General features: G+C 39.2%; 1 long non-coding RNA gene across 1 annotated transcript in view; it reads left to right on the top strand.

The window, feature by feature from the left end:
• Positions 1-26,630, top strand: part of LOC141420767 (uncharacterized) — a 186,811-nt gene that overhangs the window by 52,834 nt on the left and 107,347 nt on the right. Inside the window, exon 3 of the long non-coding RNA XR_012445377.1 lies at positions 16,298-16,359. This is a non-coding gene — a long non-coding RNA (uncharacterized lncRNA). The remainder of the gene's footprint in view (positions 1-16,297; positions 16,360-26,630) is intronic.

Raw genomic sequence — 26,630 nt, 5'->3', positions numbered from 1 at the left:
AACGTAACTGGATTTTAGTTAACTCAATCACTTACATAAGCATTTATAAACTCCATCTTTTTGTGACAACTTACTCTGTACTTTTATGATAACTTATTTTGTATCCCTTAGGGGAGTTTGTCTTTATCCTGTTTTTTAAATTTAAAAGTATTTTTTAACCTTTTATTTTTAAAAAACTATGTACTTAATACCTTATACATATTTTTTGTTACTTGTTAAAAATAACTCACAAAACCTTTTAACTTAGAGCCTTATATTTTCATGAAAAACCAGAAAGAAAGCAATCTTATAATTACTTTTTGTATAAAAACAATGCATTAAAAAGCCCATTTGTTAATAAACCCATGTATTATCAGAGAGATTTTATTTATGACAGAATGAATAACCGAAATTTAACATTCCAGCTGCAGGCTGTGGCCTGTCCTTTTTTTTGTTTTTCTTTTTTTTCTCTCCTTTGGGCTGAACCAGTGTTAACCCCAAATGCCTGTGTCCTAGTGAGACCTGATTGAAATAAGTTTGAAAACTGTTTTTCTTAAAAGTGGCAGTAGAACAGAGTAACATTTTTTTACATTGACTCTATAATAAGAACCATTCTCTAGATGTTTACATATTCATATATAAAAAGCTTAAGCAGTTTATAACAAAGATCTTTAAAACAAATACCCTGGTTTTTGTTACCTTGAATGTCACATTAACCTTATAACAGCAGTTTAAGAACCATTTGGAAGATTCTTACACACACACACACACACACACACACACACACACACGTTTTATAAATTAAGCATGCCAGAAAAAAAAAATGTCAACTTGTGTGCATAAGATGAGCTGGAATTCCAGGAGCAAATTAAATTTTGCCCAATGCCTTAAACAAATTCACACACACACACACACACACACACACACACACACACACACAATTAGAGTGCATCTCAAAAAAAAAAAACAAACAAAAAAAACCCACCTTTTAAATTATACCCAGAGGGCTATCCGATGGAATGGTGGATGATACATCTGTTCTCTTGTGGGTCTCCCTCTTTGGAACTGAATTTTTGTTATCCATTGTTTAACGTTGGTTGTGGCTATTTCCTAAGAAAAGCTCAACCCAGTACTGGAGGTTTTTGGATTTTATCCAAAGGGCTTTCTTTTTACCTGTGTTGTTCCCCATCCTGGTCTATCTTGTTGGTGAGAAGAACCGGTAGGTGCTCAACTTCCCTAATTCCTGGAGATGTCTCACACACTTTCGCCCCACTCCCTAAACCTGAGAGACACAGTTTCACACTAGACAGGGTTACTAGGTTGTCTGCTGGGAGATGATCAGGCTCCCCTTCTGCCTCCTAAAGACAGGCCTATTATTTGAACCCAGATTCTTACTAGTCTGATGGGCAGGGCTCCTGAATGTTTCCTGAGCCTTCTCCTGGTTCCTATGTGCAACCAAGATTTGCTCTCTAGTGCGCCGGGAGAGGCGAGTCCCTCCATTGGATCAACAGGTCTGCTGGCACCTGGGGATGCCGAGTTCCAGTGTGACAAGAAGGCAAAAACATCATTTCTGAATCCCAGATAAGCCCCCAGAAATGTTAGGGGAATCTCGAACACAGACACAGGACACCAAGGCTTTTCAGGAAGCAATATTTATTAGTGTGCCAGCATTGGCTCAGCAGATTCACATCCAAAGGCTGAGCCCCAAGAACAAAGGGGTTTCACCTTACATACCCTTGCAAGTAGGTTACAGAAGCAAAAACCAAGGTTTAACCAACATATGGTTGAATGCAACTCTATTGGCTACTTTACCCCCAGTGCTATGTGACCTTCTGCAAGTATAGATTTTTTAATCCCCCCCTGCTACATTATCAGAACATAGACTTGTTTATTTCTTTTTTTCCCTTGGCCCTCCTCCTTGCTACAGTGTGATTTAAAAAATATACTTATATGATATTTGTCAACCCTATGAAGACATGATGTTTAACTCCATAAACCAAGTATTTTCCAAAAGAGAAATACATGGGTAAAAAAGATTTCAATGTAACAGTAAGAAAAATGCATTTACTTATATGATTTTAAATTCCTCATTGCAACTAACCTTTAAGAAACTACTTCTTGCTGGGTTTTGGTATAATGTCAAATATTATCCACAATTATCTAAAAGTAAAAACCTATTAAGTACTCACACTCTGCTATTTTAAAGCTACCCACCTTAATAAGATTGAATTTTCTTTATATACTTTAGTCAAAACAACAAATCACAGCAAATCAAATGCAGAAGCAAGTAAGAGAGTTCAACTATTGCCTTCTAGTAAGCAAGTCATTAGAGGGATTTGCAAATATGTCAAAATATCATTATTGTCACTATAATTTTTTTGTTTTTGGAAAAACAAATGAAATCAGATCTTGGCAGCTATGTCATGTATGGCAAGTGAACAGAGAAAGCTAATATTTAGGGAGTGAGAAGTACAGAGAGAGGCAGAGTTGAAGGACCATGTGGTGTGTGTGTGTGTGTGTGTGTGTGTGTGTGTGTGTATGGAGAGAGAGAGAGAGAGAGAGAGAGTTGCCTTGGTTCCTGATGACTTCTCTTTTGTCTCTCTTGAGACCTAGCCATGTTGTCAGATTTTGAGTTCTAGATTTCTAAGTATTCTTTCAACAAACCACCTTTCTCTTTAAGCTTACTTAAAAGGGGGCTGTTCCTTATGTGGTGTTCCTAATTTCAGCCTATAGATTCAGGTATGCAAGAGATAATACCTTTTAACATTTTCTGTAATTCAATACAATTTTGTCTTTGGGCCTGCATCCTGCTGGGTGGGTGAGATTCTTTCTTGGGGTTTCCCTACTCATTTCCAAATTGGGAGATCCATCTGAAAAAGGTGCTGCCATGAAGCCTCTGCCAGGCCAAAGAGACATTTTGAATGAGCAGGCTGGAGTTGCTTTTCCAGCCATCTCCAGGAAAGGCTCCTTGTCAGTCTTGGTGAGGCATATCTTGATCATGCAGAGAAAACCAAAGGCATATTCTGATCAGATCTTTCCCTTTGGCTTTCTTGAGACACTTACAGAGGACATGGGATTTTTAGGATCCCAATTCCACAACAGCCATTGTAGGGAGAGAGTATACTTGTCCAGAGGCAGAGTGATGCATTTCAATCCTCTCTTCCTACTCCCCGCCATGCTTAGCATTTGCAAAAACTGTCTTTGTGGGTCTTCCTTTTGCCTGTGAACATTTGTCTTCCCCCTCATTGTGCCATGGCAGTGGCAGTGGAAGAATCCATGGGAGTTTTGGTGAGAAGAATGGGAAGGAGTTTCAGGGAGGGGTTGGGGGACCCTGTTCTTTTGGTCTACACATTTCTTTACACTGTGATCAGTCCTTCCATATCCATCTATTTTTCCTTTATGCTTCCACAGCCACCCTCATTTCCCATGGCCTTTGTCCCTGCATGCCTGGGTCCCCCGGCCTCCTCCTCTCAGGAGCCATTCTGCACACAGATCGTCAAGAGACAGATGCTTAGCATGAAATGCCATTCACTTCGCACCTAGCTCATTTAGCTTCTTTTCGAAAACCGTCTCTTTATATGAATGGCTTTTCTTCTCTTGAGAGCGGAGGCTTGCTATTTCTGGCACTCTCCATGTCCAGCATCACACACAATGTTTGCTGCTTCTGCATCAAAAGGTTTTTTGGGTGATCATAGGTGACTCACTCAATAACTTTTCTTTATCACCTGCTGTTTGCCGTACTCTGCCAGGTACTGGGGTCTCCAGGACGAATTGGCTGCATCCTTTGTGCTAAAGATAACACAGCACAGTGAGTGCTGTGGAACAGCTCAATAGTTGAGGTCCTGTCTCTTTGTCCAGCTGACCCTGACATTACAGTCTACTTTAACGTTCTTCCTCTCTGCTCTCCCAGTCTCCTCCACATTTATCAATTGCCCACTTACCATGTAATCTGTATGTTTAAAATGTAATGCTTTATTGTGGAAAATTTCAAACTGACATAAGAATGGAGGGGAGTATTATGCTCTTCTCCTTATCACTCTGATAATTATCAGTGTTTTGCCATTCCGGCTTTATTTATCTCTCTCGTTATTTTTGCTGGTGGAGAAATGTAAGGCAAATTCCAGATATTATATCACTTCATTTCCTAGTTTTTGAGGATACATCTGTAACTGAGGTATGGGCTTCTTGAGAAACATCACTGAAAAACTATTCTCACACCCAACAAAATGAACAATAAGTCTCTAATGTCATATAATTTCCAATTCATGTTGATTTTTTTCCAATTGTCCCCAAAATGTCTACTTACACCTTTTCCACTTAAATCAAATCCATAATCACATTTGATCAATGTGTATCTTGTTTTTTTGACCACTTAACATTTCCCCTTACCCGTTCCCCTACTCCCATGTATTTATCGAAGAAGTCGTCTTAATTGTTCTGTTTCCCTACTCCCTGGGGTGCTTTTATCACGTTTCTCTTGTCCCTGTATTTCTGCAGATTGGCAATTAGGTCTAGAAGCTTAAATACTTAGGTTTTGTTTTTCCATTAAGAATACATGATAGTCAGCCAGGTGTGGTGGTGCACATTTATAATCCCAGTATTTGGGAGGTTGAAACAGGAGGATTAGGAGTTCCAGGTCAGCCTGGTCTACATAGCAAGTCTCTGTTTCAAACACAAGACAAAAGAATGTGGTTGCATAGTATCAGTGACACCATACTAGAAAGCACAAATGTGTCTTATTAGACTGTAGTTCATGGTGGATTTTCTTGCCTTCCATGTTTGACTTGCTGTTCCTCAAAGGTAGAGACCATGGGTGGCTTTGGACCCCACAGTGTCTAGTCCACACTTAGTCCTCTGGAACTGATGAATGGGCAAGTAGCTCTGCTCTGGGGCTGGGAAGACCTCCAGAAAGAGGAGGATCTGAATGGTGTGTAGGCATTCATAGGCAGATGATGGAGAAGACACCCAAGGAGCAGACTTGGGCAAGTTCAGGACTTGGCTTCACCCTTATGGTCATCTTGTGGACAGAACAGGCACCAGAGGTAATGCAGGGGCATTCACCTTACCCCTGGTGGTTATGTGAGCAGACAGACTATCTCATGAATGAATGCCAAGGCCACTCTTCTATTTGTTGCCTGTGGGTACATTCCAGCTTCATAAGGAACTAGCCTTGCAAACCTCATGCAAGGGTTGCTGGGAAACAGTGTTAGCATACCTGGGGGGCTGAGATGATCCATCTCATAGCTATTAAGCCCATTCATTTGATCATTAATAGAGAAAGAAGAGCAGGGACTTTGCAGGGGGACAGTTCTAGACTCAAGTACTGCTTGGACTCTAATTGGCTTCATGATCATGGACAAGACTTAAAATTTTTGAGCCTCAGTTTCTTTATCTGTAAAGCAATGATAACAACACTTACCTCAGATTCTATACATTAAGTATCTACTCTGGTACCAGGTATATCTTAGAGATTAATTCTTGCTTGTTCTTCCTTATTTCCTACAAACATTTAATTTATTCATGCTTTGCAGTGCTAGGGATAAAACCCAGGAGCTTGAGAACACTAAGCAGGTCTTTCATCACTGAGCTATACCCTCAGCCCTCTACAAGCATGTAAAGGAACTAGTGACTACAACAAGTGACTACAAGCTATTGAGCTAGGCAGTGGGGAAAAAAAGAAGATGAATCTAACATACACAAATTGTGTTCTCTGGGAGCTCATAGCCCAGCGATGGAGGTGATCAGTGGTAAGTGCACCATAGTTACAACACCAGCCAGGAGGGCAAAATGCCACAAGAAAGCCAGAGCCAACAGTGCAATGAGCAAGCCATGTCTGGACCATGTATCTGTGTGTGGACAGACCTTGCCCATGGCTGGTGGTGTCCTTTCCCAGAATAAAACCTATTCTGCCCCTGTGATGACATTTTGGAATCTTTAATTTGGATGCTAAAAGAAAAAAAGAACAGAAGGGACTTTGTTGCTTCTATGCAGAAGGGGCCGATCTATCAAAATTATCCAATGCCTTCCCTGTTCTGGGGCAAAGGCACAGTTGGCTCCCCCATCAAAGTCCCTAGGTGGGGGGGAAGAGGGAGTCAGTTAGGTTCAGGTGCAGTAGAACCCAGCCTTTTGGATCAGTGATGTTAATCTCTTTTGTTTCATCTGCAGTGCCACAGAGCTCAGCTGAAGGCCCTGAGAGAAAGTACAAACCACAGCAGGAGTCTGAGGTCACTGGGAAGCACCCTCCTCTCCCAGTGTCACACACCTGCCCTTGCAGGGCCTTGGCTCAGAAAGCAGTACTTTTCCTATAGGCACCATATATTCTGCAAGAGTTTGTCTGTAGGCAGCACTACAGCCTCCTCTTCTGGCACTAGGGAGACTGTTGCTCCCGTCAGGGTTTCTGGCACCATGGAAGGTGAAAGGGCAACCAGACTTCCCTGTATAAGGTGGGCCTTGCCTTCCTGGCAGCCCCTCAGTGAGAACACACCAAGGAGCACTCCGGAGGGTGCTGAATAAGGGAAGGGTGGGCTGCCGAAAGGCAGGTTTCTTTTTTGTGAAACATAGCTTGGCACTCTATTTCCACTGCGCACACTTTGCCAATCTGACAGCCTGTGGGTTTGGGCTGGATTTGCAGCTTTATTAAGCATTAGCAACTGAACAGGCTTTTCTTTTCCTTTTTCTTTATTCTTTTGGAAATCCTCCTTTCCCCTAGATTAAAATTCTTAGGCTTTTCTTTTCTCCAAAAAACCCTTTTTTTCTTTTAAATTGTGAAATATAGTACAATGATCAAATGATCAGAGCATAAATGTGCAACACAGTGAAGGGAATATTCTAGTCACCATTGCCTAAATCAAGATACTCCATTTCTCACTCCCAGAATACATTCCCCCCCACCCCCCCACCGTCCCCTTCCTGGTCACAGCTCTCCTTCCCTCCTTCCTGATTTTAATGTGATTGTTACTTGCTTCTCTTTATGCTTTTGATACCTAATTATTCATCTAGAAACACTATAATTTAGTCTTGCATATTTGAAATGTATGCAAATGGGATCATACAAGCACCTTTTATTTCACTGCTGGTTTCTCTCACTGTTATGCTTGTTGGCTGCATTATGTGGTTTCGTGGAACTTTGCTTGACTGTTTTTGTGTTTATATAGTATTTCACTGTTAGAGCACCCATCAATATGTTCATTCTATTGTTATAGAATATTTGAGCTGTTTCTAGTTTTTGACTCCTTTAATAATGCTGCCGAGAATCTTCTTGTTCAGATTTCTTGGTACACAAACTCTTCTAAAACAATAGCTGTGATTCCACTTTATGTAGCTGGGACAAGAGTCTTTTGGTAACGCTGACAGGCAGGGAGCTAAATGTTCAAGGTGTTGCCCCAGCCCATTTTCTGCTTGCCACTTGGTGGGTGGATGTGGCTGGAGATCATTCTTATTAGAATTCTCCCTAAGACTTAAGGTGGAAAGAAACAAGAACTTTCTGGGCTGGCTAAAGGGAACAACTTGAAAGAGTACTCAACTGGATCAAAGAGTCCTTCATGCTGCTGGCTTTTGATGTTACCTTGACTGCACGCCCTGCAGTAATTAATTAACTTATCTTCAGAGCTGGCTGCATTTCCCCACCTACCGCTCCTAATCAGAGAGGCTGTGCTCAAGGCCAAGAGCCATTATTAACAACTTCTGGGATAGTAGTGAAGGTGTCCTCCACTGCTGCAGGCACTGAAGCTGCTGGAGTAGCCCAGGGGAGGCTTTGAAGCCTATTTCTAGAGGCTGTAAAACCAGAGAAAGTTGAAAGGAAAGTCTTCTCAGAGCTCCTCCTAAGCAGATCTGTGGCTGTTCCCAGGCTTGTTGGTGGAAGTGGGATCTTAGTGAAAAACAAGTGGTCTTTGTTTTTGCTCCATGTAGTTGGTAGCCAGAGCAAGTTCAGGGAGGGAGCCCCACTCTGCTCCTACTTACACTTTCTCTGTCTCCCACGGTCTCATGCTTGTCGTTTCAGAAATAAATTAGTTCATTTTTCTAGCTTTGAGGAAGAGATGTGTGTCCCTCCAATGAGCCTTTGACAGAGGTGTCAATTCAGCCCTCAAGGTAACAGAGGAGTGAACAGGGAGTGGAAAAGATGGGTGTCAGCACAGGCAAAACTAACCTGCAGTACAGAGGTGAGAATGACATCAGGTGGGAAGGACATGAGGATGTTTTAGGGGACCCAGGATATTTTTAACCTTGATCTTGGTGATGGTTACACGTGCACATTTATCAAGCTATGCACTAACACCTGTGTACTTTACTGAAGGTAAGTTACACATTAAAAAAAAAAGGCTATCTGGAAGCTTTTGACTATATTGGCCACCTGTGCTTTCACCCCAACTTCCTTTTTATAATACCGTACATGTGATATAAACGCCATAATATGACACTATAGTTTTTATTTCAAAAAAAAAGAGAAGAAAGATTGTCTTTTATATTTACCTACATAGTCACCATTTGTGAAGTTTTTTCCGGAAATTCAACTTTCCACCTGCTACAGTTTCTCTTTAGCTTGAAAAATTTTTCTTAAGCATTTCTTGTAGAGCCAGCAACAAACATTCTTAGTTTTCATTTATATGAAAATGTCTTCATTCTGCCTTCCGTTTCAAAGGATATTTTCAGTACGTATAGAATCCTGCTTGCTCCTGGATTTTTCAATTTTTCTTTCAGTACTTTATAAATATTGTTCTACTCTCTTCTGACCTTCATTTTTTTTAACAGATAAGTCAGCTATCATCTGTATCTTTGTTTTCTTGAACATAATACATTGCTTTATTCTGACATTTTTTAAGATTTTCTTTTAGTCTTTAGATTTCATCATTTTGGTTCAGATGTACATAGGTATAGGTTTCAATTTATCCTGCCCAGATTCACTAAGATTCTAGCATCTATAAATGTATGTCCTTTGGCAAATGTTTTGATTATTAAAGTTCTATTTTTTAAATGCTCTAGTCCTGCTCTCTTCTTCTGGGACTAAAATTACATGTATGTTATAACTGCTATTTCATGTTTTCTCACAAGTTCCTAGGCTCTTTTTATTTTTTTTTCTCTCTCTCTGTTTTTAAATTGGATAATTCTCTTGATCTATGTTTATATTAAACTGGATAATTTTCTTGATCATGTTTATATTTATAGTTGTCATTTCCAATCCCTTAAGTCCATCAGTGAATTTGGTGGCACTGGAGTTTGAACTCAAAGCCTCACATTTGCTAGGCAGGCACTCTACCACTTGAGCCACTCTGCCAGCCCTTCATCAGTGAATTTTTATTTCAGATACTGTATCTTTTAATTCTAGTATTTCCATTTTGAAAGCTTCTGTTTCTTTGTTTTGATTTTCTATCAACTCATGCATTATATTTCCTTTGTATCTTTGAGCATAATTGAAATGGCTGCCTTGAAACACTTGTTTGTTAATTCCAATGTAGAAGTCATCTTGGGGTTGGTTGTTCTCCACTGATGGTAATTTCTCTCGTTTCTTCTTATATCTAATAATTTGGGATTATGTCATGCATGTTGTGAATGACACATTGTAGATTCTGGATTCTGTTATGTTATTTTACAGAGTAATGAAGTTCCTTGGTATCTATCCAACATATGCTTTTTAGAGGTTAGCCAGAGATCTGGGCAGGGTTTACATGCTGAATTTGGAGCTCCTCTTCAAATTTCTCCCTTTTCAGTATTGCATCACTTTCCGGCTCGTATTTCCCTGAATTTTGTCCTCTGATTTCTTAGCCAGTAAGGTTTTTATGTAGGCTTTTACCACCATCTTATGGAATTGATTGTAGGTGTTCTCAGGCAAAGAACATAAAAAATGGGCAACCATCCAGTGCCACATCCTTCCTCTAAACATTGACCACCTCCAGCTTTTGCCTGCTTTTCACCACTTTCAAATGGCTTTAGACTGTGTGTGTGTGTGTGTGTTTTGTTCAGTGTTTATAGTTGTTACTTTGGAAGGATTGGTCTAATATGAACAACTCTGCCATTATAAAAAATGGAACCTGTCATCTACTCTTGCCTAATGATCTTGTGTCTTGATTGCTTATTTTTTTTGTTAAAAAATATGGTAGACTGACCGATGAGAAATGTTTAATTTAACACCAGAAATGCTTCCAGTATTAAAAGTAGTTAATAGTAACAATAAAACATAGTACTTTAAAATTCCTGATTTTAATAACTGTGCTCTAGTTACAAAGATCTGAGGATAGTATTTCTTTGAAAATTGGATAGTTCCCACAGATATGGTTAGAATCATTGAAAATTTCAAGAAATTTTTCTAGTTATTTTTTCTGTTTCTACCAAAAAATGGAAACTTCTCTTCTTTTGCCTGCTTCTAAACTTCATCTTCCAGAATCCTCTTTATATTAATTTGTTCAAAGTGTGGGTAGTAAAATAGATTTTAAAGTTTATAGAAAACTGTGGTAAGACAGTAGACTTGGGTAGAAAAAATAGAGTTTTCATTACTTTGTGACACGATCTTGGAAGGATTCTCCTTGTCTTTATTTTTGGTATAGACCAGAAATAAATGTTTATGGATTTTTTAAAAAATCCATAGCTTTCTCTACTTTATGTAATATCATCCTGTAAAAACTGTACTATTTCCTTTGATTAATTTATCGCCTGTTTGACTGATGAACCTTGGAGCACCAGGGTTCGTACTATTATTAAAATATGGGAAAAAAAAGGCTGAAATTCTTCAGCCTTGAATCTTGAGGTATAGACTCTCCTACTTTTTCTGTTTTTTTTTTAGAAGACATCAAATGGATAGAGCTCTGGTATTTTAGCTGTGGTTAAATTTGTCAGAGAGGTAAAGATTTGTGGGCAACTCTAGACTCTGCATTTCCTGATAATCCTCCCTTCCAAGATATTCTCTATTCATACAAGACATATTCAATCATTAGCTTGAATATTAATTCCCAAAACTTTTTGGATGATTGGCATTAAAAACAACCAAGTAAATATTATCATATGTAAGTCTATAATAATTATAGTTTATGAATAAATAAAGTAAAATAATATTTTTGAGGACTCCAATTCATGAAGTTTAATCTTATTTAGTCAATGCCAGTTAAAATGAAGCAGAAATGTTCTTCTCTGAAGTACATCCTGGGTGGCCAAAGACAGCAAATATCTTTTACAAGAGGCAATCAATTTGCATAAATAAGAAAGTCACTACCTCACATGACCTAATAAGCAGTATCTATGTCCTAATCCTATAGTACTAATCTTATAATATATCTTGCCAAACCACTCACCCAGGAACAGCTAGAAGTTGTGTATTCCCAATTATGAGAAACATTTAGATGAAAGGCTGGAAGAAGATTTACCAAGCCAATGGCCCCCGAAAACAAGCAGGAGTAGCAATACTTATCTCTGACAAAGTAGACTTCAAACCTACATGGATCAAACGAGATAAAGAAGGACATTCCATACTAATAAAAGGGGAAATAGACCAAAAGGAAATAATAATCATCAATCTGTACGAGAAACATTTAACAAAAATGTCAATATTTTGGCTTTATGAAAGATGTAAAATTATAAATAAACATTTTATTACTTGAGCTAAACATGAAAACATTAATTGGCTTTCCAGTGTGTCCTTTGTTAGGCTGCTGATTAAAATCTTTTTCCCAAATTCTCTTCTGGTTTATGTAATTGTGAACGGATTCTTTGTTACTTTCCTTCCTGAAGTTACGCCAAGTGTACTGGATCTTAGTGGTTTGTTTTGAATATTAGATGGAAGATAAAATAAAAACATTTCTTGATGAAACCTATGGGAAAGAGTTTTAAGTTAAAAAATAATCGAAAGATAGGATAGTCTTCAAATTAACTGATCATAACTTGCCAACCTGCTGAGTTATTTCCTAGCTCTTTATCATGGCATGTTAGATTCCAGACCAGGGTCAATGTTTGGCAGAGTAGGTCCTGGATAAAACTTATTAGTGACCACAGGAAATAGTGTATGATCCTCTTGAGTTCTTATGCAGACATATTGCCTCGGATAGGAGGTATTTGTTCTCTGTGGCCATCCAGCTTGTGCTTCAAGGTAATAGCTAACATTAGGTAAAGAAAATTAGACAATTTATGTATTTTGTATCCTCAACCAAAGAGATAAAATGGAGTGAAGAAAATTTGTAGGTAATCCAGAGAGCAGTGTCCTAAGTTCTTATTTTATATGGGATTTATGGGGCCTCTTGGGCTACACAAGAAAACTTAAATTTCCCTCTTCTTTTTTCTGTTGATTTGAAACAGAATGAAAGAATGAGGAATGAAATTTAGAGGGATAAAAGTGGACTTGCTAGTAACAAATTAGAATGTTTTTTGCTTTTTTTTTTTTAAAGCCAAAAGGGAAACTTCACTTAGAGTTCTAAGAAACAAATCTTTTTTGATCAAGGCACAAAATAAAAGATTGGAACTAGAGCCAGTATTACCATAAGTAGGTCCAAATATGTTTTAATTTTTCCAGTCAGCTCCACTGGAAGGCACTCTCCAGAGTGTCTCAAGGAGCCACTCACTTTCTAAGCCAGCTGCATGGATAGAAGGTGACCTTGGAGTTCCTCCCTAGCATACTGTATACCCAGTGGCTATCTTAGTGGCGTAGTTCCTTGGCATGTTTTCCTGTGGTGTAGGGGCACCTTGGATACAAGACACAGTCATCATTTGTGATACTAATTCTCCAAGCTCACAAACAGACATTCATATGCTAAGTAATGGAAAATAATGAAAACAGCTAATATATAGAACAGTCACTGTATATCAGGCATTATACTAAGCATTTTGGCATACTGTCTATTCAATTCTCACACTGCATAAATAAATATCATTATTATGGCTATTTAAAAATGAAGATAGCCGGGCACCAGTGGCTCATGCCTGTAATCCTAGCTACACTTGAGAGGCTGAGATCAGGAGGATCCAGGTTTGAGGCCAGCCTGGGCAAATAGTTCTTGAGACCCCATCTTCAAAACAATAAGCAGAGCAAAATGGACTGGAGGTGTGGTTCAAGTGGTAGAGTACCTGCTTTGCAAGCACAAAACTCTGAGTTCAACCCTCCAATCCCACCCCCCAAAAAAAGAAAAAAATAATGAGGACACTGAGGCTTAAAGGACTTGCCTGAAGTCATGTAGTTCATTTGTACAGTAACCCTTCTGCAAAACTTTTTTCCCAGTAACTGCCATATCTTATTTACCAATCAAATTTATCAAATTCATTTGACTCTAGATTAATCAACTAATCAAAGTAATGTGATTAATGTAGCAAGCGAAACTGGTGTGTCAGTTTATGTGAAGACAGAAACTCCTGTAAAACCAAGCTGCTTTATTTAGTTTGATTGTCTAGGTGACACGCAGCTCATCTTCAGCAGCAGTCCTGAGTGTGACTTGGAGGAAGATTCTTTCACAGATTGTGTGGTCATAATAAGCATGAGGCAATTTTTGTTTCTTTTCCCTTTTTTTGGGTGGTATTGGGGTTTGAACTCAAGGCCTCTTGCTTGCTAAGCAGGTGCTGTACTACGTAAGCCATGCCTCTAGCCCCTTTTTGCTTCAGTGTTTTTCAGATTGGTTTTTGTGTTTTTGCTTGGGCTGGCCTTGAACCACAGTCCTCTACCTATGCCTCTTGTGTAACTGGGATTACAGGAGTGTACCACCATACCTGGCTCTTTCCCCTTATTTCTTGAGAGTATTAGAATGGAGTTTAATGCACGTTATCACAACAGACTGAAAACAGAAGGAAAAGCTTTTCTATACAGCAATGAACAAACTGAGAAGGAACACATGGAAACAATTCCATTCGCAATAGCCTCAAAAAAAAAATCAAATACCTAGGAGTAAATTTAACAAAGGATGTGAATGACCTCCACAAGGAGAATTACAAACTCCTGAAGAAAGAGATCGAGGAAGACTACAGAAGATGGAAAGATCTCCCGTGCTCATGGATCGGTAGAATCAACATAGTAAAAATGGCTACACTACTAAAAGCAATCTACATGTTTAATGCAATTCCCATCAAAATCCCAATGACTTTCATCACAGAGATTGGAAAATCTACCCTCAAGTTCATTTGGAAACACAAGAGACCGCGAATAGCCAAGGCAGTATTTAGCAAAAAGAACAATGCTGGAGGCATCACAATACCCAACTTCAAACTATATTACAAACCAATAGCAATAAAAACAGCATGGTACTGGCACAAAAACAGACATGAAGACCAGTGGAACAGAATAGAGGACCCAGATATGAAGCCACACAACTATAACCAACTTGTCTTTGACAAAGGCGCTAAAAATATACAATGGAGAAAAGACAGCCTCTTCAACAAATGTTGCTGGGAAAAGTGGTTACATGTCTGCAAGAAATTGAAACTAGATCCATGTCTATCACCCTGTACTAGTATCAACTCAAAATGGATCAAGGACCTAAATATCAGACCTGAAACTCTGAAGTTACTACAGGAAGGATCAGGAAACACTCTGGAACAAATAGGTATAGGCAAAGACTTCCTCAATAGAACCCCAGCAGCTCAGCAACTAAGAGAAAGGATGAATAAATGGGACTTCATAAAATAAAAAAGCTTCTGCACAACAAAAGAAATGGTCTCTAAACTGAAAAGACCACCCACAGAGTGGGAGAAAATATTTGCCAGCTATACATTAGACAAGGGACTGATAACCAGAATATACAGGGAACTGAAGAAACTAAACTTCCCTTATTTCTTGAGAGTGTAGAGTGGAGTTTAATGCATGTTATCACAACAGACTGAAAACAGAAGGAAAAGTAAGAATATACTTGCAGACTATACGACTAGACAGCAAATAATTACTAAATAATTTTTTTGTTTTGGAAAATTTAATGATTTTCCTCAAAAATATATTGCTTACTGGGTTTATTACTTTTATCTTAAAGTGAATTAAAAAATAACTATTTTTTCCCAGCTACTTGGGAGGTAGAGATTGGGAGGCTCATGGTTTGTGGTCAACCTGGGAAAAAAGTTAGTGAGACCCCATCTCATCAAATAAACTTGGTAGAACATATTTATAACCCCAACTATGAGGGAGGCATAGGTAGGAGGATTGAGGTCTGAGGCCAGCCCTGGGCAGAAAGCATGAGACCCTATATGAAAAATAACTAAAGCAAAATAAAGGGGGGGGGAACGGCTGGTGGAGTAGCTCAAGTGGTAGAGAGCCTGCCTAGCAAGTACAAGGGCCTGAGTTCAAATTCCAGTACTGCCAAACAATTTTTAAAAAACATTTCTCAGTTTTAATGTTTGCTATGGTAACTGTCAATAGATATGACCCATGTAAACCAAGGCTTCTCATGGTCATTAATAATTTTTCAGCATGAAGGGCACCTTGAGACCAAAAAGTTTGAGGAACTTGCTGGCAGAGTAGCTCAAGTGGTAGAGGGCTTGCCTAGCAAGCATGAAGCCTGAGTTCAAACCCCAGTACCACCAAAAAGGTAAATAAATAAAATAAAAAGTGTGAGAACCTCTATTCCAGTGTTACTTAAAATTTGGATCAAACTGTGACCATAGTGTTCTTGCTTTTCTTCCTATTGCTTTCAAGCAGGGAACTTGTAACGTACTGGATTTCAGAAGTACATTTTCAGTGCCAGGTGGTGGCAGCATCTCTGTACACATTTCCTGGTATATGCAGACAACTTTTGGTGGATCTTCCCAGTGTGCATTGCTTCTTAGAGGGCAGGACCCTAACAGATATGTTTGTGTAATGGACACCAACTTCCTGTTGCTGCTGATTGGAACAGGGTAAACCCAAGGTGTGCCAATTTGATTCTTACTCTTAGAAATTTCCGGCCAGTAACTCTTTTTTTTCTGGCTGGATCTAAGGTGGTGAAAACTCAAGCAATGAGATAGCATGCAGAGAAATGTGGTTTGAAGAGAGCAAAGAAAGAAGCAGGTGTGTGAGATAACAGGCAGAAGTGGAGCAGGAGTACCACCTGTATCTGCGTTCCCATTGGCTTTCCTGGTCTTGGTTCTGTATCCTTCTGAAGTTTGATTGCTCTTGTGCCCCTTGATTTCTGTGAATTACCCTTGGAACCTTAGAATCAACTTCTCCTTTCAATAAAGATAGCTCAATTGATTTCTGTTATTGTCAATCGAAAATCTTAACTAAGACTTAATTTTGGTAAAGTTAAAATTCTTGTGGAGGTTGGATATGTTATTTTTGTTTAAAGGTTCAGTTTAAAGCATCTCAGAAAACACTAAAAATAACTTGTTATATGATAAGGAACAGGATCATTAATAAGGAGACAGATCAAATAATCCCTCTTTGAAATTTTAGCACTCATTGGCCTCAGAAGAGCAAGTGAAGTCTGGCAGATGGTGATCTCCCATGAAGTCTAGGTGAGTCTATCTTTGATCACTTTCCTTCATTACCCAGAGTCTACTCTGTCCAACTGGGGTGGGCTGTGAGTGCAAGTCAGAGACGGATCTTCTACCTTAACCACTTAATTTTAGTGTTACCATTGTAGTCTTTATTAAATTCTACAGGGCCACATCTGTTACATTCACCACTTTATCCCCAAGGACTTAGAACGGTTCCTAGAAGAGTGTGGACATTCAGTACGTGTTTCCTGAGCAGATAATTGATTGTCTAAAATAGTCGTGAAGAAGGTTCGTTGGATCAAATGTTATGAGTCAATTTCTTATTAAAATTTTATTTTTTAGCTTTGAATGAAAAAATGCAATTTTCACTGAGATAAAACAAAATTCTTTTATCAGAAGTTCTTTCCTAGCACCTCTCTCTCTCTCTCTCTCTCTCTCTCTCTCACACACACACACACACACACACACACGTCTAGAATCTTGTTGCTAGAAGCTTTATGAGCCCTTTCCTTGACTCTGACTGAGCCTTGCAGAGTTTTCTTCTTTTTTCATCCACTGGGTTCTACATAGTCTTCTAGTGACAGGTAAGATGCCATCATGACTTGCATGCAAAGTAGCAGAAATAAAGAAAATAAAAATTAAGGGAATTAAATTGAGGCTTAAGTTAAGCAATTTAGACCAGATCATAGAAGCAGGAGCTATATTGTACTCTGTCTTCTCAAGACCCCTGTGTTCTGAGCACAGTGTAGGCAGGAAATATTAAGTGAGACTTAGGAGTTGATGGAATTGCATAGTTTCTGTTTCCAAGGGCTTCATGTCTCCTTGCCAATTTTGCTCTTCTAGCTAGCTGGAATGTCATTTGCTTCATTCTTCCCAGATCAAAATCCACCTCATCCTTCAGGCCTACTTCCTCTTTGTCACCTTCCCTAATTTGCTTATCAGAATTAAAGTATTCTTATGGCTTTCCACAGAAATAACTGGTTTCTTTTTTTTCCTGTTTCTTTTCTCCTTTTATTTTATCATTTTTACATTTACTTACATGTGTATACACTGTTTATACCACCTTGGCCCCCACCCACTTCCGGGCAGAACCTGTTCTGCCCTCTTGTTCTCTGATTTTGTTCAAGAGAAAACATAAGACATAATAAGAAAGACAGTGTTTTTGCTAGTTTGAGATAAAAATAGTTACACTGAGAGATTCCTAGCGTTTGAGATAAAAATAGTTCTACTGAGAGATTCCTAGCGTTGCTTCCATGCACTTGTGTATCACAGCCCACGTTGGTTTGTTTCTACCAACAACTGGTTTCTGTAGCAGGCACCTCACCTTATATAATGTCCTTCTATGCCTTGTGTACTGTTCATGTCCTATAGAATGTGGACTTCTAGAGGAAGGTGGACCCAATTTTGTGTGTCCTCCAAGAGCCTTATTCTTGGCTCTGCTCTTAGATAATGATGCATTTCCATAGTATACACACTTTGAGGCATGTTTTCAAAATGAAGGCAGAGATTTTCTTCTACCTTGGTATCTGAGAAGCAGTAGATGAGGTATTTTACTTATGCACAGTGGTCACAACATTGTAAAAATGTAAATTATTTTCAGTTAAAGGTGTTTTCACACCTACTGGTTTCCAACCTGCTGGCAGCCTTGAATGCCTCCTGTGGATATTTAGTCTCTTTCGTGAGTGTTAACTAAACACCAAGATTACAGGGTAAACTTTTAAGTGACTGCTGTAGGGCTGCATCCCACCTATTCAAGCTCCCTGCATCTTTTGGTGATTTAGTAGCATGTAATTTAACTGTGCGGGACTAGTGTGCCTTGCAGTAAATGGTGCTCATGATTCTGAAAGGTTCAATAGTCAGACCTGACAATTTGACTACACCCTTCAGAACATGACTGATTAGGTCTCATTCAATGAAATGAATGGTACACAGGAGTGGGTTCATGACTCAGATGGTGTAAATGCCTTTTCCAAGTTTTTAGCAGAGGAAAGGGAACCAAAAGAGGTAATGACTCTGGACTTGGGTTCCCATGGTCTTTCATTCAAGTATTGTGCCTTAAAGCATTTTGCTGCTCCAACACAATTACTTGCTACTTAAATACAGCTCCTTCCCCTTCTGGGTGCAGTGGAAATGAGAGCCTCTAATGTAAAGGTGGGTACACCGGGGAGGACCATTACTGTACTCATTTGCTTCTTGTCCAAAGTCTTCCATGTAAGACTGAGGGTATTATTCAATTATAGTTAAACTTATTTATTGGAGCTTGACAACTATGAAACAGAAAAGACTGCTAAACTGCAACATAGAAACTATGAACATCTGGTAATTGAAGGTAAAGACCACCATCCTCCCTGCAGTTAACAATTTCTTCCTACACCAATGAAGGGAAGGCATCTTCTGCCTTCTGTAGGAGGTCTGGGCCTCAGATCTGGGATGTTCAGGCAAGCAGACTACATATGAGCAAAGGAGAATTCCATTATGGGTTGTTCTGTGTGATCCTGTTAGTGTTTGGTGGTCTCAAGTATCTCATTATTATAAATACCCTGGTGTGGTCAGTTGAGTCAAGGGGACAGGTGTCTACCTTTTCTTTGCAACTTGACAAACATCTATTAATATGGAGACACTCAATACTCATTTGGCTTTTTTTTTTTTTTTTTAGCTTAAAGCCCCATTTTGTCCTTAGCTTAACAGAACAAATGGAACACTGCTGTTGCTTTTGCAGAGCTGTTACTGTGGGGATAATTATTTAAAATATACTGGAATCTGTTCATAAGTTAGAGAGCTGTGCCTTGGAGGTGGGATAGCTCCATGCCTCATGGGGCCCAAAATTCCTACCACCAGCTTGACTAGTTTAGCTACTTGAAAATTTTTTTTAATTTTTATTTTATTCATATGTACATATAATGTTTGGGTCATTTCTCCCCCCTTTCCCCTGCCTCCTCCCTTACCACCCCCTCCCCACTCCCTCCCTTACCCCCCCCTTACCCCTCGCTACCCGGCAGAAACTATTCTGCCCTTATCTCTAATTTTGTTGAAGAGAGAGTAGAAGGACCAAGGGTTTTTACTAGTTGAGATAAGGATAGCTATACAGGGAGTTGACGCGCATTGATTTCCTGTGCATGTGTGTTATCCTCTAGGTTAATTCTTCTTGATCTAACCTTTTCTCTAGTTCCTGGTCCCCTTCTCCTATTGGCCTCAGTTGCTTTTAAGGTATCTGCTTTAGTTTCTCTGTGTTGAGGGCAACAAATGTTAGCTAGTTTTTTAGGTGTCTTACCTATCCTCACCCCTCCCTTGTGTGCTCTTGCTTTTATCATGTGCTCATAGTCCAATCCCCTTGTTGTGTTTGCCCTTGATCTAATGTCCACATATGAGGGAGAACATACAATTTTTGGTCTTTTGGGCCAGGCTAACCTCACTCAAAATGATGTTCTCCAATTCCATCCATTTACCAGCGAATGATAACATTTCGTTCTTCTTCATGGCTGCATAAAATTCCATTGTGTATAGATACCACATTTTCTTAATCCATTCGTCAGTGGTGGGACATCTTGGCTGTTTCCATAACTTGGCTATTGTGAATTAGCCACTTGACAATTTTTGCGGGTCCTTTACATGCCTGACACTGTGATAGGCACTGTAGCAACACAGATTAAAAAAAAAAAGAACTTTCCTTCTAGTCACCTGAATGATAATCTAATGAGATAGATATTATGTCAGAGGGATGCCCAGGGTGTAGTGGATTCAGAGGAGGCTCATTGCCTTGGTCTGGAGGTCAGAGAAAATATCCTAGAGGAAGTGAAGCCTGAAGTGGGGACTTACTTGACGAGAAGGAAGTAGCCAGATGAAGAATAGGTGAGTGCAGGATGTCCCAGGCAAATGTACCTGAGTGGGCATAGGCACAGGGTTTTGAGTAAGCATGGAACAAGTGCAATTAGGGAACACAGGAGCCAGTGATAGCATGGGGCTTGCAGAAGATCCATGCAGAATCTGTTACCAGTGTTGGAGACAAAGGTTTCAGATTAGTTTAGTGGCTAGAAGGTTTTGTTTTCCAAAAAGATTTATTTCATGCAACATAGTTGCCTTAAATACAGAGCTTGAGATGAGCCATATTTTTGGCTCTGCTGAAGAATACGTACAAGAGAGTCTGGTTGATAAGATTTCCCAGTAAAACCTGAAAATTGCATGTTAGAATCATCAACAACCAATTGCTGCCAGAGCCTGGGATCCCTTCCTAGGGATTCTCTGATCTTCTTATGGAGGTTTTTGCTTTAGACTTACAGGAAAGAAGACGGAACCCTCTGTGAAAAGGTGCAGGCTGATTTCTAACAGGAAGTTTATGATCAAATGACTGATCTATTGACATGTATATCTTGAAAGCAACATTTATTTTATTTTATTTTATTATTTACCAAGGCCTGTTCTTTTAGGATGCACAGTGTTGAAACATACTCTGAAATATACACAATTGAACATTTGAAACCTTCTAAAGCTGCAGGGAACACCGAATACTTGTACCCACCTATGTGGACAAGCCATTGGGAAAGCTGACTTTGTCTACATCTGAAAAACACCCTAAACTTAGTCATGATGATGGAAACAGCAACCCAATTTTGGTTTCCTGATTTCAATTTTAGGAACCCTTAGTCAGCCTAACTATACTTATCTTTGATTGGTGGATAAATAAATCTCTTTTATTTTTTACCAAATATTGGCACTATACTTCTAAACTAGGTTGAATATCCCTTCCCCCAAATTTTTGGGACCAGAAGCATTTCACATTTTGGATTTATTTTTAATTTCTCAATATTTGCATATACATAATGAGAGATCTTGGAGATGAGATCAAGTATAAATATGAAACTCACTTGTGCTTCACATATACTTAGCCTGAAAGTAATTGATTAAATATTTTTAATAATTTTGTATGTGACACAAAGTTTCATGGTATGGAATTTTCCACTTGTGTTGTCCTGATAGATCTCAAAAATTTCATATTCTGGAGCACTGTGGAATTTGAATTTTTGAATTATCGATGCTCAACCTGTCTAAAACTTTCATACATGATCCCTGTCTCAGCGAACCATTGGGTAAATGTGTACAAAACCCTTTTAGGAAAGGATTAAAACTTGCAGTAATGTTGACCCACTCCCTTCTCTCAGGTGCTTTTGATTAGGTTGAGAAATGGAAAACACCTGACGCCCAGGTCTCTCAGGAGTGTCAGAGAAGACAAAGAGGACTTCTGGATCATTTGCTTCTTCACTTTCCTGCTAGGTCTTCACAGGAAATTACTTAACCAACAGGGGCCAGGTGGTAGACTAGACTGGGTCTAGTCTAGAAGGGTAGGTTTTGCTGATTATGTTATGGTCTTAATTGGGTCACTAGAGGAATCACACATATAGGCAAATGTACCCTGAGATTTTACCTTTTTGCCATGATGCTAGAAGTCATCCATTAAACTCTATTGTCTGGATGATCTCAACTGAAAAATGAAGATAATATAATTTACCTCATAAAAGTAATAAAAAAGTTAACAAAAGCCATTCCTTCAGACTCTTGGGTGGAAAAACTTAATTCTGCACTCTTTTCTTATCAAGGCTCTGTCTCTGTTATTTTATTGTCTTTGAAACACTTATTCTATCAGCAAGGATTAGGTTAGCCTGTGTATGGCAATAAAATCCCAAGTCACAGAAGATTAAACAAGACTGGATTTTATTTATCTCTCATGTAAATAAAGTTTCAACATAGGCAACAAGGCTCCATGAAGAACACAAAGCTTTTATCTCTCTGTCCCACTCTTCTGGTCCCACTCTTCTAATGATTCTTATTATCAAGATCACCTCATAATCCAAGGTGGCTGCTGAGGTACTGGACATCGTTTTGTGATACATACCAGACACAAGAGGCAAAACAGATGGGCAAAAAGAATTCTACTTCCCTGAGATAGTTCTCTTAAAGCAGGAGTCTCAGAGGTCCCAAAAATTCTTCCTTTTCATTTCATTGCCAAATTCTTGGCCTCTTGGCCATACTCATGCAGAGATAATGAGGTTTCTTGTTGGTTGCCTCGCTATCCCAAATAAAAGCAGGGCTTTGTTACTATATACGTTTATATTAGGGATAAAGAATTAGTGCTCTTTGCTGTAGTTCACTCTTTGGTTATCCAAACACTTACATACACCATTCTTGCTACAGATCAAACACACTCATTCTAAGCAAACTGTCAAGGAAATGAGGAATCTAGGATTAGGTATATGATTGGGTAGAACTTTGAGGACAGTAAGAATACAGTTATTATTTCTTGTTACCATTGGTGGAAATTTAGTTAAATTATTACCCATGTAAGTTTTTGGGTTGGGCTGTCACAAGAAATCATTATGGAAAGCACATGAAGAATGTAAGATATGTGGATTTGGCTTACTTCTTCAAAGTGACTTTGAGAACATAAAGAAAAGGATCAGGTACTAAATTTTCAGCTTAATGGATGACCAGCAGACCAAGAAGTTTCTAATTGTCCCAGAATAATTTAAAAATTTTTTCAAAGCAAAGAATTTATGACATTGAAAAATATTGAGTAAAATCCTGTGAGGTGCTGAATTACAAGTCTTTTCAATAATCTCAAGTAAAGATTAGAACATTGATAGGGACCCCTAAATTGGAATGAGATATTCGGAATGAGTTGAAAACTAAGAACCTCAAACTCAGAAAACTTTCTTTTGGTTTCAGTTATTATATTGTTTAAGGTCCTTGGTTGTACATAACAGAATCTTCAGTGGCCCATGGCGTACCTAGAAGTTGCATTACTAATGCTCACATTCTGTTTGCCATTACCTAGTCATCTGACCTAATCTAGTCGCAGGGGAGTCGGGGAAATGTAGTCTCTATCTTGTTAGAGCTACATAAAACTTCTATTACTATAATAAAAGTAGAGAATGAATACTGGGGAGAAAAAAACAAGCATATTTCTGTTAACTAAGATGAAGAATACAGAAAGAGGAGCAAATTGGGCAAAGGGGCTGTGGGCAGGAAGAAAATAAGTTTGGTTTGGAAAGTGTTGAGTTAAAAAGCCTTTGGGATTTAATATGAGATTTCTAGTAAGATAGGTAGGAAAAGGAAATCTTACTTTTTAAATATATAAGAGAGTACAGAATAAGAAAAGAGGGCCAACATTTAAGGATGAAGTAGAAGGAGAAGAGACTTTGGAAGAAACTAGGAAAGAGCAGATAAGTAGAAGAAGGATTAGGAAAAGGTACTCTTAGAAGTCAAAGAAAGTCAAATGCAGGTGCAGTTATAAAGAGTGACAAATGCTGCTGAAAGGACAAGTAGGAAAGGGGCAGAAAGGTCATTTGATTTGTCTTTAGTTTACTCAATGGAGTGAAGGGGGGCTGAAGACAAATTCTCATGGACTCAGCTACAAATAGAAGGTGATGAAGTGGGGCGTGAAAGGTAGATAGGCAACCAGTAAGAGCAGGAGGTAGGTTCAAAGTTCATTTTGGAACTAGAAACTGTTTCTAGTTGGGCATGGGCCCAATCTCTCTCAAGGAGAATGAAATGCAGGGAAGAGGAAACTAACTATGATGCTTGTAGAGTAGAAGGGTATAGGAGCAGTGGCTGAGTCTTGGAGAGGAGGAGGCATGCTTCTTTCTCTGGGACAAGAAGAAAGATGATAATAGTTGGTAAAGGAGATGAAGATCTACCGAGAGGAATTGAAGAAATTGGACAAATCATTTTGAGTGATCATTTTTAGTAATATTTGTGTTATGGAGCCTGGTGCTGTTCATTTTCTATATTTATCACTCAGATATCCAGCAGACCCAGGTTGAAGCTGCCCAGTTCCCCAGCACAAGCTTCAGTATGAGCTAAGGATGATCTCTTTTGTTGAAGCTCTGCAAACAGTAGATTCATGAAAGGAGAGGCTAGGGGACATCTTAGAACACATTCCAAGATGTAACCAGGGGAAAAAGCAGCAGCAATGAGTGTTTTCTCAGGAGGCACCTTTGTTATCAGACTCTTGCAGCTGGCTCTGGAAGGCTTTGAGTCCCAAGGACTCACTGACCTTCAGATCCTCAAGGAGGCACAGTAAGGAAAAGAAGTAAGAAGTAATCTCAGCAATGGACTACAGTTGTTCAATGGAACTTTTAAGTGTTTCTGGTGTGAATGGTAAAATCATTATTGGAGGCCATCAGAGAGCTTCCATGACTCACTGTTTAATGATTTCCAGCAGGATTACAAAGGATTTAAAAGTAAGCTTGAAGCTATTGAGAACAAATAATGTGCCAAGAATATCAGAATGGTTCGGGTTTTAGACTCTATGAGCACTGTATTGTTAATTTAGAAAAAAACCTAGATTCCTGAGGCTCTGGAAGTCTGTTGTTTTCCTAATGTTGTTTGTCTTATCTCAGCAAGATATTTGACATTCAAAAATTGCTAAGCAGAGAGTTGGTTGTCTAAAATCTTGTTGACCAGGTCATCTCAGAAGCAACAATTTGTTGATTGGGGTGAGTTGCTGAGTAGTAGGGTGTAAGGAAAGAAACAGTAATGGTGGCCTATCCCCCCTAAACAAGATGTGCTATATTTTTTCAAAAAAGGGGAATGATTATTTCTCCTCTTAAATGTATGACCCTTTGAAATGTAATTTTGAAGCTCCTTATATGAGAAGATAGTGTGTTTTCCCACCCTTTGAATTTGACAAAACTTGTGATTTGTTTAGGCCAATAGGATACAAGAGAAAAGCACGAGGCAGTTTTGAGCTTAGGCCTCAAGAATCCTTGCTCATTTGTGCTCTTTCTCTTGGAATCCTGCTGAGTCATCAAAAGTGCATGTCTAGGCTAACTTGCTTGATGAGGTGGATATCCTGGCTAACAAACATCAGGGATGAGCTTAGAGAGAGCAGAAAGAGAACCCAGCTGAGCCTGCCCAAATTGCTGACCAGTCCACAGAATTGTGAACTAAATGAATAGCTTTTGTTTTAAGTCATTAAAGTTTGGAGTGGTGCACAGTGATAGCTAACTGATACATGCCTTTGAGCCTGGGAAAGTGATAAAGTAGGAGAAGATAAAGATCTGAGATGGAGATGGAGAAAACATGGCATGATGCATTATGCTCTGCTATAAACATGGAATCAAGATTAAAAGTGACAAGTGGAGCATGACAGTACATGCCTGTGATCCCAGCTACTCAGCAGGCAGAGATCAGGAGGATAATGGTTCGAGGCTAGCCTTGGTAAAAAGTAATGAGACTCCATCCATCTCAACAAACAAAGTGGAAGTGGTGGTACACATTATAATCTCAGCTACACGGGAGGCATAGGTAGGAGGATGGCTGTTTGAGGCCAGCCCCAGGCAAAAAGCGAGACCCTCTCTGAAAAATAAAAAACAAATAAATAAATGTCACGAGAAGAACTAAATATCTGTCACTCTCTGCTTCTTCATCCTCTTCGTTCTAATTTCAGTACCCTGCCTGTTTCCAACACACATGTGCAGTAACTTGTTCAACCAATCTGACTCTTCAGATGGACTCCTGGTTGAGTTTGTTTCACAACTACCAAGGATGAAAGAAAAAAGGCTACTGTCTCAGCCAGTCTTTTCTCTGGATGGCTTTCTGAGGTTCATGGTCAAATTCTAACCCTGTAAGAGGCTGGTGGCTCAGTGGTGTAGGCAATGGTAGGTGCATTTAATTATTCATCGATATTTATTTGGGGATTTTCAGTTTTTCTTTCCGCTCTCTTACCAGAACTTCAATTTATGGGACTCAAATCCTTCTGAGACAATTTATGTTTCCACCAGATTAACAGGCTTTCTTTTTTCCCATTTTTCTGCTCAGCATGTTTATTTAAAAAAAAAAAAAAAAAGCACAGAAACTCTCCTAAAGCTGAGGACCATTTTTCTTTAGTAACCAGGAGTGTTTACAGTATTTCCCTACTAACCAATCATCCGAGGGTTTGGAAGGCTCCTCCCAAGAACAGGGCTCCCTGCTCCTCTTGAAATCCTGATTAGTGGTTGCTGTGGGAAATAGAAGCTCTGTGGAGCCTTTCATCCCCAGACCTCAAAGCCCCAACAAAGCCCCTGGCCTTCAAGGAGCTGCACTGGCATTTTCAAAGTACTCTGCTGCCATTAATTGGTTAAGTTCTAACAGGGCTTTGGGAGCTAAAGAAGTCTTTCGCCCACGTTTTTTTTTATTTGAAGATGTTTGCTAAGAAAGATGAAGGGGAACGTCGCAGAGCGAATTGTGGGCCAAGGCAGCAAGGCATGGTGGGAAGAGTGTGAACTGTAGAATCAGGCAGCTTGGGTTGAGTCTGG

Source organism: Castor canadensis, chromosome 1, assembly GCF_047511655.1.
Source record: "Castor canadensis chromosome 1, mCasCan1.hap1v2, whole genome shotgun sequence".
NCBI classification, from domain to species: Eukaryota; Metazoa; Chordata; class Mammalia; order Rodentia; family Castoridae; genus Castor; species Castor canadensis.
This window is presented reverse-complemented; position numbering and strand designations above follow the sequence as displayed.